At 32.4% G+C, this 5,528-nt stretch overlaps 1 pseudogene; it reads left to right on the top strand.

The window, feature by feature from the left end:
• Positions 1-1,892: 1,892 nt before the first annotated feature.
• Positions 1,893-4,336, top strand: LOC111382971 (annotated as a pseudogene).
• Positions 4,337-5,528: the final 1,192 nt, after the last annotated feature.

Below are 5,528 nucleotides of genomic sequence, written 5' to 3'. Positions count from 1 at the left end.
CACTGTCCTCCCATAGAGTAAACATTTTCTCTAAGAAGACGATATGTCGTGAGACGAAGACTTTCTGCATGATAATAGAATTTATATTCAAATGTCTCCTATGAATATCGTCACAAATATGTATTTATAATTAAATTCTTGGAGGGCAGAAATTATTGTAATTTAGAACAAAACCACCAAATCACAACTTTAAGTATTGTTTTAGTGACAATTGGTGTGATGATTTAAGGTCTAAGTGTATCTTTATCCTCCAAACTTTGTCGATAATTCATGGAAAACTGAACGCTAAATCATGTGTACTATTTTATTTTAAAGTTTCCAACATGTAGTTGTTGATAATCAATTTTTATGGAAAATGTGAATCTTAAATCATGCATACCATTTTATCTTAAATTTTCCTGCATGTTAGTCAATTTTCATGAGCATTTTGTATCTTAATTATAGCATGGTCTTGAAATATTTTTGGTATTTAAACTTTTCCTAATCAAACTTCAGTTAAGAAATTCAACAATTTTTCTTGTGCCAATCAAACAATCCAAGAAATATGAGAAACGAGAAATGATCCAATTTTTAATTGCATGTGGATGCAACCATCAAATTGTGTTTATAACCACATTCTTGGAAGAAAGCAAAATGAGGTCATTTAGTACACTAACAAATTGATTCTAATGTAGTATTAACAAATTTCGTCAAACCATTTCTTTACTCTCTTTCTCCTTTCCTTGGTGTATGGAGTCCTAGTAGATGCAACAGGAAATTGAATGTGTGTCAATCACCACCTATTTGTGCTAACAATATCGTTGCTTTTGATGGATATGGTGGTTGCCTCCATCATGTATAAGTTGAGAGAACTTCCTAGTTGTCCGGACATGACACTTCGGGCTATATGGCTCCTCTATCTATTTGAAAAAAACATTTGCGTTGCGTTAATCGACATGAGATTAGTATTTCTAGTTTACAAACTACGGAAAGAGATGAGGGTATTTAAAATTTTGAATTTCTTATATTAATGCACACATACCGTTCACCTCTTGGTTCCCACTAGGCATTGACCCTCATGGTCATCCGAGCACGGGTTGATGCATTTTCCATTTAGTTGAAAACAACAATTACAATACTGATGAACATGATTTCAATAATTCTAGTTTGCATATTGCAAAATGAGATGAGAGTATTTATAATTTTGAATTCCTCAGATATTAATGCGAAACACACGTATCAGAAAGCAAAAAGCAAATTATAATGTTTGAGAAATACTGCTTTTAACTGTCGAGTATGATAGTTTATATCGACAGGATGATGACAGAGAAAGATGAAGTCAATAGAGAATATTATTGAAGTGTCTAAATATTTTGACACTTTAAATTTAAATTTAAGATACATTCTATAATACATTAATTTTATATTTTATATTTTTTTATTTTAAATAAAGAGACTTTTGTAGATGACCAATGTAGGCCTACCTTGTTCTGTCCCCAATTAAGACGAGTTATGATTAGCCCTTACTTTTAAAATATAAATGATATTTACCTTTTTGCATTTTATGTGCGAATTAAGGAATATTCTTTTCAATTTCTGAACAATCATCCAATAAATAGAAAATAATATTTTTAAACATTCAATTGAAGAGAGAGAGAGAGAGAGAGAGAGAGAGAGAGAGAGAGAGTGTGTGTGTGTGTGTGTGTGTGTCCCCAAAGAAAAGAAGAAGAATTAGAAATCCTCTTCTTCTCTCTCTGAATTGGTGCATTTCTACATTAATATATGTATTTACCTGTATTTGTGTGTACACAAGTTTATTTATGTCATTCTTATCTCCAATCAAAGTTCTAAATTCCAAAAACCCATATAAGAAAATAAACAGATTGTTTTCATTATTTGTTAATTGGGAAATAATGAATGTGAAAGTTGCATCTTGTACTGATAGAAGAGGCGTCGGAGGTGTAATTGAAGGGAAGGAGGAAGTGAAATTCGGCAAATTTCTATTGACGGCTACGAGGTGATGTTGCCTTGCTGCGTCATGTTGGGATTTGTTTTAGGGTTAATTGGTATATACCTTACAATGCCTGCATCCGATTATAGCTTTCTTAAGCTTCCTCGTTCTCTACAAGACCTCCAAATTCTCAAGTACTTTTATTTTCTTTTTATTTTTTCAGTTTTATGTTGTATATTTGAATTTGTAATCATGATATTGATAAATTATTATTCACAATTTTATAGTTTAAACTGCTGCTAAACAGAAATAAATCTTAAAATAGTTTTGTTGTTTAGAAATTTAAATACCGTAGAGGATAAGAGAGCTTTATCTATTTATTTTTGCACTTGATGGTATTAATTTCTCCAAAATAATGAAAAGCCAATAGCACTGTGAACCACTTCAGTATAAACACATGAATGATAATTGGGGAGTGAGATTTAATTCCGCATATAATTAAAAATCAGTGTGCTGACCTTCTCCTTTTATTAGCCCCTTGATCACCTTCTTGCCTTCATCTGTCAACCATTAGTATTGGATCTAGGAGTACCTTGGTGGAGCTAGTTGATGAGTCACTTTCAAAGTGGTACAATGGCCTTCGTATACGCGATTTTTGTGGAGAATATGATCAATTTATGTGAAGGGCATGTAGAGCATTGGTTAACCTTGTGAAAAGTATGGTTGTACAATAGATATTTGGGGAAAAAATAAAAGGTATAGAAAGTTGAAATCCATATTATGCAAGAATATTTATTTAAAAGTGGAAAAAATCATTATTGTGACGAATTCTTTTGTGGTGGTATTCTGTTAAAACTTACTTGCATCTGGAGATAATGAATTCACTTTTGAACATGTTGGATATGAGGGTTATTACTTGGTAGATTGGGAAGAGTGAATCAGCCCTCTTGTCTTGCTCAACCTTGTTACTAGGGGTGAAGTATCTGTATTTATCAATTTGAAGTTGTACATTAATGAAATTTGTTTTCCTTTAGTCACCCTCTTAGTTGTTCTTCTTATCTTTAAATGTAGAAGGCTTCTTTTAATTATGCTCTGATAATAATGAAAAGATTCTCGAGATATCTAAATTTCGTTTTTGGTTAATCAAGCTAGTGATTCCATTTAAATTGCTAGAGTGACAACAAGTGTACATTGAATTTGAATCATGGTAAACATAATTATTTGATTAATGAAAATTTCTTTGGTAATGCATAGTAATATTGGCCTCATGCTTTACTTTACTATGTTTATCTGATTTGGAATAAATGGATTGATAACGTTTGACATTCTGTTCTTTTGTGTGTTAGTAGTTACGTATTTCGTACACTATCTAAAGCAGTTTATACATCATATCATCAATGTGGTTTCCACATGTTACGTGTTGCATCGATTATTAACATTTTTCTTAGACGTGATAGATTGACATGATGACTAACATTTTTAATGTGCCTTTAATTTTTATGTATACTTTTTCCATGTTCTTGCTATCTTTTTATTTAGTCATATCATGTGTTGTGCAGTTCTTGTCGTAACTAAGTCGTTGCATTCATATTCTGTTGAAATATCCTGATAAAGATTGTTCAAAGATATTATTGCCAGTCTGCATAATGGATAATCAATTTTGGTTTTATGTTTGCTAAAGGGATAATAACTTGGAGAGCTGTACAAGTGATTACACCATACAAGTTCTTTTGGGATATTGCCTTGTCTACATTTTTATGCAAACTTTTATGATTTCAAGAATTGTTTTTATGTCCTTGCTTGCAAGAGGGCTTTTTGGGCTTGTCAAAGGCTACCTCTGGTTGTATTCACAGCTACTACTGCTGCATCTTCGTGCTATTTCTTATCGAAATTAATTGGTCGACCACTCGTCTTCTCCCTCTGGCCGAAAAAATTAACCTTTTTCCAAGCCCAGGCAGCTATCAACTCATATGTACCATGGGCATCAACTATGCTATTCAAATATAATCTTCTGTTTATTTAGGTCGCTAAAAGAAGGGAGTGGCTGCTGAACTACATGTTTTTCCTAAGAGTGACTCCAACATTGCCAAATGCATTTATAAACGTTGCTTCACCAATTGTAGATGTAACTTTCCATATTTTCTTGGGATCATCCCTGCTGCTTTCGTCACTGTCAAGGTAATTCTTCTTGCTATAATACTTTTATTTTCACACATATATTATTATATCTGAAAATTTTGCCTAGCACAAGAGATTTCTCAATTTAAAATAAAACAATAATACTCATCTCACACAAATTATACCTTTATTTTTTTGGTTCTTATATCATTAAAATCTGAATAAGGGTATTCATCATAATACTTTGGTCCTGTTCAGGCTAGAATAGCACTTGGCTTAGCTAGGTAAATCCATTTGATTATTCAAGAATCAGCCACACAAGCACTAAACGTGTGGCGCCCCGAACTTAAGCTTCGAGGGCCACGTACTTTACATAATAACTTTTGCCTTTGGTAACGTGTGGCGCCCCGAACTTAAGCTTCGAGGGCCACGTACTTTACATAATAACTTTTGCCTTTGGTACATGTAAATATTCTTAAATAGAAATATTACATGTTAAAAACTTATTTTCAGCTTGGTAAAATAATTCTTATAAAATTTGATGGCCGATAAAAGTGCACATCGACAAGGAATTATGCTTCACATATACGGCCTCGGCACTGTCAAGATTAGTTGGGGCAGTAAGTTTGACAATTTTTATAAAATTCATCCCAACTCCGTTTTCTATGAAATTTGTGGCATTAGAAAGATAATTTTAATTAGTTTTCTAGGTTAAAATATGAAAATTTTCCAAGATCATATGATATAAACGTTTTACTGAAAACAATGAAGTATTACACAGGAGATCCAGATTGACCTTTGGACGTTAAAACCTTGATAACTTGGGCCATAGATATCCAAATTGAGTATTTCTTACGACAATACTTAGAAAACTCAAAGGGGAAAACAGATATATTTTTAGAATCTCAAACGGACGTTTATAGAGTTAGAAACATCGTTTTGAAATTGACTCCATAAACTGTCCCGTTTCTGCCTTTTGTCTCTTGTAAGGAAAATAAACTACAAAAATGTCTCTTATCACAATATGAAAGATATAATTACAAAATTTACTATTAATACCATAATACATCATGTCTTGTACATATTTTTACATAATACCATAAGGAAAATAGATGGAAAAACTGTCATCGAACAAAATACACAAAAGAAAACTTTCGGTACAAAACTTCGTTGTCCTTAATCCATCATCGCGTAAGCCAACTAACTTCCATCAATTCAAATGATCATGGATCTGAAAATTTAGCATAACATACTATGAGTATAAGAAATACCACACAAAAGAATACAATCAAACCCATACTTGCATATTCCGGCTTGCCGGTGCCCTTCGGACTTGTCCTAAGGCATAAATAGATATCTAACTTTGTGGACTTGTCCACCATAATCATATTGTGGTTTTTCATGCATAGTTTAAGCATAAATATTACCATGAAAATCATAACTCTTAAGCATGGAAGGTATCTTACCGTAAAACTTGATG

This window comes from Olea europaea, unplaced genomic scaffold (genome assembly GCF_002742605.1).
Source record: "Olea europaea var. sylvestris unplaced genomic scaffold, O_europaea_v1 scaffold2595, whole genome shotgun sequence".
Taxonomy (NCBI): domain Eukaryota; kingdom Viridiplantae; phylum Streptophyta; class Magnoliopsida; order Lamiales; family Oleaceae; genus Olea; species Olea europaea.
Note: the sequence above shows the minus strand (reverse complement) of the source record. Positions and strands in the feature narration are given on the sequence as shown.